Source organism: Entelurus aequoreus, linkage group LG18, assembly GCF_033978785.1.
Source record: "Entelurus aequoreus isolate RoL-2023_Sb linkage group LG18, RoL_Eaeq_v1.1, whole genome shotgun sequence".
NCBI classification, from domain to species: Eukaryota; Metazoa; Chordata; class Actinopteri; order Syngnathiformes; family Syngnathidae; genus Entelurus; species Entelurus aequoreus.
The window spans coordinates 17442317-17456264 of NC_084748.1; the positions used below are offsets into that span (position 1 = coordinate 17442317).

The 13948-nt window shown below is 37.8% G+C and overlaps 1 long non-coding RNA gene across 2 annotated transcripts in view; it reads left to right on the forward strand.

Moving 5' to 3' along the window:
- Positions 1 to 687: 687 nt before the first annotated feature.
- LOC133633884 (uncharacterized) overlaps positions 688 to 13948 on the forward strand; it is a 104597-nt gene continuing 91336 nt past the window's right edge. The window contains exons 1-3 of one of the 2 annotated variants that reach the window (XR_009821853.1): positions 688 to 729; positions 865 to 943; positions 10384 to 10462. This is a non-coding gene — a long non-coding RNA (uncharacterized LOC133633884). The other variant, XR_009821852.1, reaches the window with a different exon arrangement.

Genomic DNA, 13948 nt, shown 5'->3' on the forward strand with positions numbered 1-13948 from the left:
GAATCGATTCTGAATCGCACAACGTGAGAATTGCGGTTCAAATTCTAATCAATTTTTTCCCACACCCCTATAAGTTTCTCAATACCTGACCTATTTTTTGTGCCTTTAAAAAAATAATTGGAAATTTGCTTTTAAACGCTTTCTACCTCTAACCACCAAAAAGCTGTGAAAACTATGATGCCGTGCTCCAAATGTGTATTATTTACGGAACTTGTGTGAGCCTATGGCTTTACACTTTGATATATATATATATATATATATATATATATATATATATATATATATATATATATATATATATATATATATATATATATATATATATATATATATATATATATATATATATATATATATATTTAATTCTACTTTAGTTGCTTTATTGAGTTTACAACATGTGTACATGTTTTGATCATTATTATTCATTTGTTTATTTGTAAATGTTTCATATTACAAATAAAGGTTTATTTAAAAAAAAAAAAAGTTCATAACTATTGTTGTTACAATGCACCACAATGTCACGTTTATCGTAAAATTAAGTTTTGAAAAGCAAAGTAATATGCATTAATTGGGATGTTTAATAGGATAATACAAATACAACAACCTCAAATCACAACATGTATATTATTTAAAAAAGGGCCATATTTTATTTTAAGCTCTGACGCCACTTCCGGTTCCTCTTGGCCACTCTCTCCTCCGTGGATGATGGAAACTAAATTAAGCCAACAGGTGGGAGCAACAAACAAAACGGGGGGCTTTTTTAAAAGAGAGTAGACACCCCAAAATATGAGAACTTAGAATGTAATTGATGCGAGGAACTGTAAAAGAAGCAATGATATGACAATAGTCGTGTTTTAAAGACAGGTACGTGTCGTGTTGGCGAGGACGCCATGAGGCTTTAAAATTCCACAATGAAGCCAACCTAAACATATGCTGGTTTATGGTGAGTTTTTCATTAAATATTTTATTGTATGGTTTAGTCACACTAAATTCATTCTTAGAGGAAAAACAGCCTTACATTAATGAACAAATAATGGTTATATATTCTCTAATTGTTGCAATTTTTCTGTGGAATGTACCAGTATGTGTCATATATCTTTAAATAATACATCATATTGGTAGCCTATAGATAGGGGCAAACACAAAAACGAAGTATTTGTTTAACACTTTAAACATTAATTTATTTACATGCAACCATCATTATCAGACATTTTGTTGTGATCGATATTAAGAAAGTTCAGGACTTTTAAAGCTGATGAAAATGCACAATTTTACGGTCAACTTCTTGAATACAAAGTCAATGGGGCTCAAGATTTTGGGTGTGAGCCTTTTGTTAAAAATGTCATAACTTTCCTATTATTTACCCCATTTTATTTGATTTGTTATTCTTTTTTTTTTGGACAGGAACAGTGTACATTCATAGGGGTTACTTAGACTTAGACTTCCTTTTATTGTCATTCAAATTTGAACTTTACAGTACAGACAAGAACAACATTTTGTTGCATTAGCTCGTTGTTGTGCAGGATAAAAGAGCAATAAGGTGCAGATATAAACAAATAGATTACTGTACAGATAAATATGTTGCACAATCCAATCAATCAATCAATTCAATCAATCAATCAATCAATTTTGCCATATGCATCCACGTTTATGGATGTATGTTATATTGTCTTTTATATTCCAGCGAGTTAATCCGTTTTTTGGGGGGGAATTGAGGGGATTATTATGATGCGTTCAAGAGTCTTATGGCCTGAGGGAAGAAGCTGTTACAGAACCCCATGCTACGGAGGCTGCGGAACCTCTTTCTAGAGCTGTGTTTTTCAACCTTTTCTGAGCCAAGGCACAATTTTTTCATTGAAACAATCCCGAGGCACACCACCAACAGAAAACAAACAATGAAACTTAGCAGCCGATATTGACAGTAAAAAGATGTCCTCACAATTGTTGGATATGAATTCAAACCATAACCAAGCATGCATCACTATAGCTCTTGTCTCAAAGTAGGTGTACTGTCACGACCTGTCACATCACGCTGTGACTTATTTTGAGTTTTTTGGTGTTTTCCTGTGTGTAGTGTTTTAGTTCTTGTCTTGCGCTCCTATTTTGGTGTTGATTGTCATGTATGGATATACTTTGTGGACGCCGTCTGCTGCACACGCTGTAAGTCTTTGCTGTGATCCAGCATTCTGTTTTTATTTACTTTTCAGCCAGTTCAGTTTTAGTTTGGTTTTGCTTAGCCATCTCTAAGCTTCAATGCCTTTTGTCTATTTTTGGTTTAAGCATTAGATAACTTTTTACCTGCCCACTGCCTACCGCTGTCGTCTGCATATTGTGATCACGACAAACCATGTTCCCGACATCTACAAAGTAATTAGCTACCTGCTGCCACCTACTGATATGGAAGAGTATTACACGGTTACTCTGCCGAGCTCTTGACAGCACAGACAATAATTACTGGTTTGCAAAAAATATTTTTAACACAATTAGGAGAAATTACATAATTTCCCACGGCACACCAAACAAAATCTCATGGTACACTAGTGTGCCGCGGCACAGTGGTTGAAAAACACTGTTCTAGAGTTACTGTAAATGTACCGGAATTAGCCGTTGTCCCTGGACCGATGTTAAAAATGGTCAACCTAAAAGCAATAATGATTTGACAATAAAATACCATAACAAAGTCCATCAGTGCATTGAGCTACAGTAGCGAGTAACATACTTAAATACAATATCCTTTCATAAAATTTCAGTGTCCATCAGAAATCACTATATGGATACATATACATATTTTAAAAAGGTTGCTATCATTGGAAGGCTTACCAAAAAAAAACACAGAAAAAAAGAAGTTTCACAGTTTAGGTGTATTTTTAATGGTTTAAATTCATGAAATTAGTCTTGGAGATCACGGAAAATTTGAGTAATAATAATAAACTTTATTTGTATAGCACCTTTCATACAAGAATTGCAGCTCAAAGTGCTTCACAGCAGTAAAATACATGATTAAGTAAAGACATGGTGAAAACAAGTGTAGAAAATGGAAAATAAATTATAACAAATAAAGATAAAAGCAAAGTAGAACACAAAAGGATCAGACAATAATAGTTACAATAATCCCAGTGTGGAACATGGCTGGTCGGACCCACAACGACCAGGTAATCGGCGGGTCCAATAAATCAGTGTGCAAATCAATCAATTTGAAAGATTTTTGGCAGACTCACAGTTAAATGTATAACTTACATTATAATGGGGAATCCAATGAACATTTTACTCACCGTAAATGTTTTGCAGGGTAGTTTTGTCAGGTGAAACCTTGCCAAATTGTGTTAGAGCTGCGCGAGTTCTTGCAAATCTGAACATGTCGATATTCTGGATAAACTCTGTGTTTTATGTCATGAGTATTGGTGTTTATGTTGACGAGAACAAAGCGAACGCAGTTGAACACTGAAAACAGCAGTCACTACTAGTCGCTACTCACGCGTGAAACGTTCTGAGTGACCACCGCGGTCATCCAGCCAGCGGCGAATACACACCCACCACAGAAATTATTCAAAACCAACAACACAATAACACTACAAAAGCAATGCAATGGGAAAATGCTACAAATAAAACATGCTGCAATCATCACATTAGGCACTGAATCCCTCAATCTTGCTCTTTTTTGCTTATTTATTCATCAGTTTGCACTATTTTTTCTTTCTTTTCCTTGACCACCTACCTCACCCTAGTCATTTGTCTTATTTACTTAACTGTGCTACCGCCTCAGGCTCCTCCTTGGCTCCAGTTGCTAGTTATTTTACTCAAGGATCAAACCACTAATTTTCATGTACTATTGATCTTGGTTGTGTAGAACAATGGTCCCCAAACACCGGTCCGGGGACCGGTACCGGTCCATGACGCATGTGAGCTAAAGGCATCACAATGAATATGCCAGAATTAGCTAAAATAGCTCAATTTAATCGCTTTAGTTTTTTTATTTTAATTTGTATGCAAAGTCCAATTTCTTTATGTTCTAAAAAGAACCCACCTTAAAAAATGCAGTGTATGCAGGGTCACTTCAATCTACTAGTTTTGGATCAAATAAAAATGAAACTTGTCATGAGTTACTGCCGTCATTTGTATTCATTGGTTTCTTAAAAAAGTCAGGTAAAAAAAATTAATAAAATTGTTTTTTTGTGAAAAAATCAGAGATTTAATTTTTTGGGCATATCAACAATCTACTAGGGTTGTACGGTATACCGGTATTAGTATAGTACCGCGATACTAATGAATCATTTTCGGTACTATATCGTCTCTGAAATGTACCGGTCCCGCACACCCCCGCGCCCGCGTCAAAGTCACGTCGTGTCATTGCTGGTTTACGAGCAGAGGAGCATGTTCGGCAGTGCACACAATCACGGAGTACTTACAAGCAGACACAGTGTGTAGACAGAAACGGGAGAACGGACACATTTTGGCTTAAAAACTAACTATAAAAGGTGAAGTTATAACACTGAAACGCCCTCAGGAAGAGGTGCTTTAAGACATGGCTAGCTAGCTAGCGGCTAAAGTCCATCCGCCGTCTGCAGTGTTTTAGCTACTTCTAAATCACTAATCCTTATCTCCATGGTGACAAATAAAGTACGTTTCTTATAAGTATCATCCCTGCAGGATGAGGAATAGCTAAACATGCTTCACTACACACCGTAGCTCACCGGCATCAAAATGTAAACAAACGCCATGGGTGGATCTACACCTAACATCCACTGTAATGATATCAAGTACAGGCACGTATCTAGTCGATACTACTATGATTACGTCAATATTTTTTGGCATCACAACTTCTTCTTTCGTTTTTTTTAAATGTATATTATGTTTATAAAGTCAGGAAATATGTCCCTGGACACATGAGGACTTTGAATATGACCAATGTATGGTCCTGTAAAAACTTGGTATTGGATTGATACCCAAATGTGTGGTATCATCCAAAACTAATGTAAAGTATCAAACAACAGAAGAATAAGTGATTATTGCATTTTAACAGAAGTGTAGATAGAACATGTTAAAAGAGAAAGTAAGCAGATATTAACAGTAAATGAACAAGTAGATTAATAATACATTTTCTACCACTTGTCCTTAATAATGTTGACAAAATAATAGAATGATAAATGACACAATATGTTACTGCGTACGTCAGCAGACTAATTAGGAGCCTTTGTTTGTTTACTTACTACTAAAAGACAAGTTGTCTAGTATGTTCACTATTTTATTTAAGGACTTAACTGCAATAAGAAACATATGTTTAATGTACCCTAAGATTTTTTTGTAAAAATAAAGCCTATAATGCAATTTTTGTGTGATCCTCTTTATTTAGAAAAGTACCGAAAAGTATCTAAATAATTTCAGTACTAGTACCAAAATATTGGTATCGTTACAACACTACAATCTACCTTTACATAATTCTGTGTCTCTTCAAACAGCACACCTGTGACTATACTGGCATGGCAAGGATATGACCGTGTTTTCATTAGTTTCTGTAGAGCCGTTTGAAGAACGAAAAAGAGGAGCAAAATTCAAGAGGTGATTTCCGTCAAAGCTCACACAAAGCCTGGTTTGTTTTCAAGAAAGAAACTGCTTCTCAAACGCCAACATTTTAGGATGCCCTTGAAAGCTTAAAGGATCAGCCTGTAAATAGTAACCCTGACCTCACTGATCGCTTTCTCATGGCCATGCAGGCACAACTAGGCATCGTGTCTTCGGTGTCCTTACTTCATCCAAAATGCCAGCAAACCACATGACATCCTATTATTCATTTTATTGGATATTATTCCCGTGCAGCATGTTTCTTTATACTCCTTCTTTAAATGATCCTGGAATGGATGCACCGTGCTGCATCAGGGGCGGCCAATGTCTTCATTCAGCTTCTGTCTCTCTCACACACACACACACATAGACACGTTTCGACGTCATGCTGTGAAGTGGCTGCCAAAAAATGCCAGAGCGGGTCTGTTTAAGCCGGCGGTCCACCGTGAGAATCTCTTGCCTCATGTCCGTTCGCCCCCGGCTCATTAAAATCACATTTGCCCACAGGCTGAGCAAACGAACAAGACCTATGGGCTTTGTGTGTGTGTTTGTGTGTGTGTGTGTGTGTGTGTTCACATATGTGGGAGAATTATTGAGCCAGTGCTGGGGAGGAGAGGGGCGTGAGGGTCGAGCAATGTTTCATCTTTGATTCGGTCTCTCCTCCTCAGTTTTGTCTTAGACAATGTTGAGTAGCGAGGCCAGCCTTCCTCTCCCCGAGCAACAACACCCTCCCGCCCCACGCCGCCTCCTCCTCCTCCCTTCTCTTTCTGATCCCGCCTGTAAAGCTTTAATTGAATTCAGGTCAGGTGATGCCCGCGGCTTCCTCCGCCGCTTTGATCCCAGCGAGTGTTTGCACTCCTGGCTGCTGGGGGTCACGTCCTGCTGCCTTGTGGAACTTATGGATGGATGTGCAGGCTTTGCAGTGGAGAGCTCGCCCCGACCACAGCAGCGGAAGTTCGTTATTAAGTGGAAGGCAACTTTTGCAACCAGGGCGTGTCGCGTGACAACTCAGTCCTCAGTTCCCCATTCGCACCCAGAAAACACACCTGGTGTGGATCGTAGACAGCCATTTGGGCTTTTAAAGGCCTACTGAAATGAATTTTTTAAATTTAAACGGGCATAGCAGATCCATTCTATGTGTCATACTTGATCATTTCGCGATATTGCCATATTATTGCTGAAAGGATTTAGTAGAGAACATCGACGATAAAGGTCGCAACTTTTGGTCGCTGATAAAAAAAAGCCTTGCCTATACCGGAAATAGCGTGACGTCACCGGAGGAAGGACTCCTCACATTTTCCCATTGTTTACAATGCAGCGAGAGAGATTCGGACCGAGAAAGCGACGATTACCCCATTAATTTGAGCGAGGATGAAAGATTTGTGGATGAGGAAAGTGAGAGTGAAGGACTATAGTGCAGTGCAGGACGTATCTTTTTTCGCTCTGGCCGTAACTTAGGTACAAGGGTTCATTGGATTCCACACTTTCTCCTTTTTCTATTGTGGATCACGGATTTGTATTTTAAACCACCTCGGATACTATATCCTCTTGAAAATGAGAGTCAAGAACGCGAAATGGACATTTAAAGTGACTTTTATCTCCACGACAATCCATCGGTGACACACTTAGCTACTGAGCTAACGTGATAGCATCGTTCTCAAATGAAGATAGAAACAAAAGAAATAAATCCCTGACTGGAAGGATAGACAGAAGATCAACAATACTATTAAACCATGGACATGTAACTACACGGTTAATTCCCAGCTTGGCGAAGCTTAACAATGCTGTTGCTAACGACGCCATTGAAGCTAACTTAGCAACGGGACCTCACAGAGCTATGATAAAAACATTAGCGCTCCACCTACGCCAGCCAGCCCTCATCTGCTCATCAACACCCGTGCTCACCTGCGTTCCAGCGATCGACGGAAGGACGAAGGACTTCACCCGATCATCCGTGCAGTCGGCGGCTAACGTCGGCTAGCGCGTCTGCTATCCAAGTCAAAGTCCTCCTGGTTGTGTTGCTACAGCCAGCCGCTAATACATCGATCCCACCTACAACTTTCTTCTTTGCAGTCTTCATTGTTCATTAAACAAATTGCAAAAGATTCACCAACACAGATGTCCAGAATACTGTGGAATTTTGAGATGAAAACAGAGCTTTTTTGTATTGGATTCATTGGAGTACCAATACTTCCGTTTCAACGATTGACGTCACGCGCATATGTCATCATATCTAGACGTTTTCAAACGGAAGTTTAGCGGGAAATTTAAAATTGCACTTTAGAAGTTAACCCGGCCGTATTGGCATGTGTTGCAATGTTAAGATTTCATCATTGATATATAAACTATCAGACTGCGTGGTCGGTAGTAGTGGGTTTCAGTAGGCCTTTACCTAGTGCTGTCAAGCGATACATTTAATAATCAGATTAATCACCGTTTTGAATTTGGATTAATCATGGTCAAGCACAGGTTAGTACTCACTTACATCAAAATGTAAACAAACGCCATTGGTGGATCTACACCTGACATCCACTGTAATGATATCAAATACAGGCACGTATGTAGTCGACACTACTATGATTACGTCAATATGGCATCACAACATCTTTCGTTTTTTTTAATGTATATTACGTTTATAAACTCAGGAAATATGTCCCTGGACACATGAGGACTTTGAATATGACCAACGTATTATACTGTAACTACTTGGTATCGGATTGATACCCAAATTTGTGGTATCATCCAAAACTAATGTAAAGTGTCAAACAACAGAAGAATAAGTGATTATTACATTTTAACAGAAGTGTAGATAGAACATGTTAAAAGAGAAGGTAAGCAGATATTAACAGCAAATGAACAAGTAGATTAATAATTCATTTTCTACCACTTGTCCTTAATAATGTCGACAAAATAAATAAATCAAATGTAATAATGGATGATAAAATGAATGGTAATCTCATTTAAAATATATACAACATAAAGTAGCAAGACACACGTCAATAATGAATAAAACAAAACATATTCTAGACCACAAATCACTTCATATTCTTTACTGCTCACTAGTGAACCCATATCTGAGGTACTGTGTAGAAATATGGTGAAACAACTACAAATGTGCACTTTATTCACTAACGGTGTTACAAAAAGATCAATCAGAATGATACATAATGTTGGATATAGAGAACTTACAAACCCTTTATTTAATGAATCACAATTATTGCAATTCAACAATTTGGTGCATTTGAAAACAGCTAAAATTATATACAAAGCAAATTATAACCTGCTACCCAAGAATGTCCAACACATCTTCTCAACAAAAGAGGAGAAATATAACCTTACAGGAAAATCTAATTTCAAACATTTGTATGCTCGTACCACACTTAAAACCTTCAGCATATTAGTATGTGGAATTAAATTATGGAATGGATTAACCAAAGAAATCAAACAAAGCACCAATATGATTCAGTTTAAGAGACTGTTCAAACTACAAGTGTTCACAAAGTACAAAGAACAAGAATTATGATGAACATCTTGAACCCTTTTTTTTTTTGAGATGAAGATTATTTATGTATTTATTTGTTTACTTATGATATTTATAATTATTTAATATATAATATAATATAATAATTTATAATATATCTATATATTTATATATTATTCATGTATAATTTTATTTATTCACTGCTCTGTTAGAGAGAACAAGGAAATGGGATAAAATTGCTTTGGTATGAAAAGGTGTAGGATTAGATAAACTCAGCTTTTTCCTACTCCTTTTCGGACGTGCCGTAATGAAACAACTGGAAATATGTGATGCATCACATTGTATTGTATGCATGTTCGAAATAAACTGAAACTGGACTGAACTGAACTGAAATGTGAGCAAAACCTAAAATAGTTAAGCTTTTCCCAAAGGCAGCAATCATAAATGAAGCTTTCAGCGCATACAAAACGTTGAGATCTACAGTTACATGTTGATAAAGACGGGGAATAACACACATACTCATAAACGGTGGGTGCAACAAACATGGCGGTAGACGCGAAATTAAATCATAAAATGCAACCTTAACCCAGGCAAAAACCATGCATGATTTATCCGGGAGAGTCTTGATACCAATTTCCTTGACGTTGTGGACCTCCGTGCTTTTCCCAAGTTTCCATCTGTTTTGTCATGTAGAAGTATGTCTGGAGCACCAGACGTGTCTGGGAACTCAATCAACGTATAATCCTTGAGATCACTCGACCAATCTTTTTTTTGATAACGTATAGGGATAGATTCCATCGCATAGTTTGCATGTTTTGCTTGTATCTGTTTTTAGTAACACTGAAGTATGGGGAACCTATTGACCATTAATTAATTGCTTATTAACATGTCAATTAGTAACATATTGGCTCTTAATTAGTCATTATTAAGTACTTATTAATGCCTTATTCTGCATGGTCTTATTATACAACAACCCTAACCCCATTAAGTCTTTGTTACTTAAAATATGTTCCCCATGCTAAAGTGTTACCTTGTTTTTAGTGGTAAGATCTACGCCCCTTGAGCACTCCAATAGTTTGTCTGTTTGCTGAAACAGTAGCCATGTTGGTTTCGTGGCCCACCACTTTGTTTACTTTTGTTCAAAAGTCACATGACTGAATACAACCTCTGGCTACACTTAGGATCCCTTATTTTGGCGCTCTCTCTTTCACTATAGAAAAACAAAAACCCTTTTCTCTTAGGTGGAAACTGGGCTTTATTGAGACATCCTGGGATCTGCCATTGTCTGGCTCGCTGAGTGACTTATCCCACCTTTGCTCAGTGACTAATGTCTTTACCTCCAGGTTCCCCCTGCAACTTGAAACTGGAGCTAAGGAAAAAGATGGATGACTTGCCGCGCGCCTGCAGCCCTACTGCATAAAGGTAGTTCTCTTGTTTCCTCTCTGCACAGACTCCCACTCTGCAGGCAGCTTTTAACTGTAAAAAGGGATTAGATTAGAATAATTTAATATCCCCTCCCTGCGGGGAAGACACTGACCCCATCAGAGTTGCCTGTGGAAAACACAGTACATAACGAGACCCTCGTTGAAGGGAAAGAAGGAGAGGAAGCACGAGTACATTTTGTCAGATAATTCCGTGTGACACTTGAGCGCTAAGGGTGGTTTTAAGAAAACAACACAAGTAATTTATAGAAAATAATAAAGGATTCCAACCTCCCCTGTAGCGCGACACAAACAGCTGTGCTCTGAAAGTAAAGTCTGCTGCTGCCTGCAGCAAAGCAGGAGATTACAATAGCAAAGCCCCTCGCTGGCGGAAGCTCCCCTAATTACCAAAGAAATGACAAATAGATACACAGCGCTATAGCGGGCGCAACCTGTTTGGAGAGTTCACATAATTGCATTTTTCATTGCCGCTGCTCCTCGCGTGCTGCAGCGTTGCAAGTGCAAAATAAATTGCCACAAACAGGCGAGCTCGCTTATCTTCGCATGAACCCTGGGAACTTAAGTGACCTCGCTTTCTTGTGCGGAAACTCTACTGTCAGTTAACCTGACTCTCGCCAGATCCTTGTAGTTCACTGAGATCCACACAAGGATCTGAGAGTTCTCAATAGGAGAATAGGCGGGGCCTTGTAAAAAAGTCATTGTATGTGATTGGATAAACCACTTGTCCGTTATCTTGAATGACGTGCTACTTCAACCACTGACGTCGAAATCAACCTGGGAAATACAAACCCGGTTGGAAGAAGAGCCAAAACATCTTTGCAACCAATAAGTGCCTTCAAAACCGTTCTCTGTTCATCTTTTAAAGAATTAATATTGGATAGATTCGACAAAACAGTTGCAATAGCAGAATCAATGTCAGCACACGACGCAGTGAGGGCATTGTTGTTTGAATAAAACAGTCGCTTCGGCACTACGTCACATCTATGAAATCCCGCCCGGCGATCCTGATTGGTTCATTATTTTTTGCTATCTTGAAAGAGTTTGCAATGCCTTCGATCCCAGATCCTTGTGTGGAGCTCAGCGAACTACAAGGGTCTGGCAAGAGTCAGGTTAACAGTCAGTTAACTACACCTGAATACTACACACATTTTCTTCCCGTCTCTAGAGGCTAAACTGCAGGTGGGATAAAATGGAAGTTAACTACATTTCAATTTGACTTTTTCGTAGGAAATGTCATCCTCAAATTGTCTTTCTTCTTCAATCAATCAATGTTTATGTATATAGCCCTAAATCACGAGTGTCTCAAAGGGCTGCACAAGCCATAACGACATCCTCGGCTCAGATCCCACATCAGGGCAAGGAAAAACTCAACCCAATGGGACAATGAGAAACCTTGGAGAGGACCGCAGATGTGGGGATCCCCCCCCACCCCCCGGGCGACCGGTGCAATGGATGTCGAGTGGGTCTAGCATAATATTGTGAGAGTCCAGTCCATAGTGGATCCAACATAATAGTGAGAGTCCAGTCCATATCGCCAAAACCAGAGAATTGTCTGTCTTTGGACAAAACAATGTGTGCTAGGGCTGCAACTATACATTTTTGTATTAGTTTGAAAAAAATTGTTAAAATACCGGTAGATAACTTTTCTGCTTGCCGTAGCTTTCATCATTTATTTATTTTTTACTAATAAATGCACATCATTAACATTGAAATGGCACACAGAACCCGGCACCCACACACCACCACTCTAATGTTCATTCTATTGTGGAAACTGTACATATATTTTTAGTTCCGGGCACTCCATGTGGTCCGAATTTAGTGACACTCATTAAACGATTAATCAAAGCACTCTAATGTAAATCCAGGTGTTTTTCTTATGGGAGTAACCAATTTAATCGATTGAACGTTGGCTCGGCTCAGCCTGAAACACCTTGGTTTCAAAACAGTACCACCTCAATCATTGCATTGATCTTATCATTCATAACCAAACATGCTAACAAACGACAACAATGAATGAGAACAGGAGGAACAAATTGTATCCAAGAGGAGACTGAGGGCAACTAACAACTGCAGGGTTTCCCGCAGCGCTTTGTTGTTAAGGCGGCCGCCTAAACTAACGTCTTAACAAGATCTCCAGCCACACGTGCGCATTTAAAAAGCTATCTCTGTCCCCAAGCAAACGCATACACTGAGTGTCATACGCATGCCAAAATACTGGGGACGCTGTAGCCTTGGACTTAAGACCATTTTAGCCAATCAGAAACATCCAAAATGTCATTTCCGGAGGCGGCATATAGCAAAAATGGCGGGTCACGGCAAGAAATAATTATATACACTACCGTTCAAAAGTTTGGGGTCACTTTGAAATGTCCTTATTTTTGAAGGAAAAGCACTGTACTTTTCAATGAAGATAACTTTAAACTAGTCTTAACTTTAAAGAAATACACTCTATACCAGGGGTCACCAACCTTTTTGAAACCAAGAGCTACTTCTTGGGTACTGATTAATGCGAAGGGCTACCAGTTTGATACACACTTAAATAAATTGCCAGAAATAGCCAATTTGCTCAATTTACCTTTAACTCTATGTTATTATTAATAATTAATGATATTTACACTTAATTGAACGTTTTAAAAGAGGAGAAAATACGAAAAAAATTACAGTTAAATTTTGAAACATAGTTTATCTTCAATTTCGTGTCTTTAACATTCATAATTCAACCGAAAAAAAGAAGAGAAAAACTTAAAAAAATAATTTATGGAACATCATTAGTAATTTTTCCTGATTAAGATTAATTTTAGAATTTTGATGACATGTTTTAAATAGGTTAAGATCCTTTGAAATAAGATTTAAATTTGATTCTACAGATTTTCTAGATTTGCCAGAATAATTTTTTTGAATTTTAATCATAATAAGTTTGAAGAAATATTTCACAAATATTCTTCGTCGAAAAAACAGAAGCTAAAATGAAGAATTAAATTTAAATTTATGTATTATTCTTTACAATAAAAAAAAATACATTTACTTGAACATTGATTTAAATTGTCAGGAAAGAAGAGGAAGGAATTTAAAAGGTAAAAAGGTATATGTGTTTAAAAATCCTAAAATCATTTTTAAGGTTGTATTTTTTCTCTAAAATTGTCTTTCTGAAAGTTATAAGAAGCAGAGTAAAAAAATGTATGAATTTATTTAAACAAGTGAAGACCAAGTCTTTAAAATATTTTCTTGGATTTTCAAATTCTATTTGAGTTTTGTAAATAAATAAATGATAAATGGGTTATACTTGTATAGCGCTTTTCTACCTTCAAGGTACTCAAAGCGCTTTGACAGTATTTCCACATTCACCCATTCACACACACATTCACACACTGATGGTGGGAGCTGCCATGCAAGGCGCTAACCAGCAGCCATCAGGAGCAAGGGTGAAGTGTCTTGCCCAAGGACACAACGGACGTGACTAGGACGG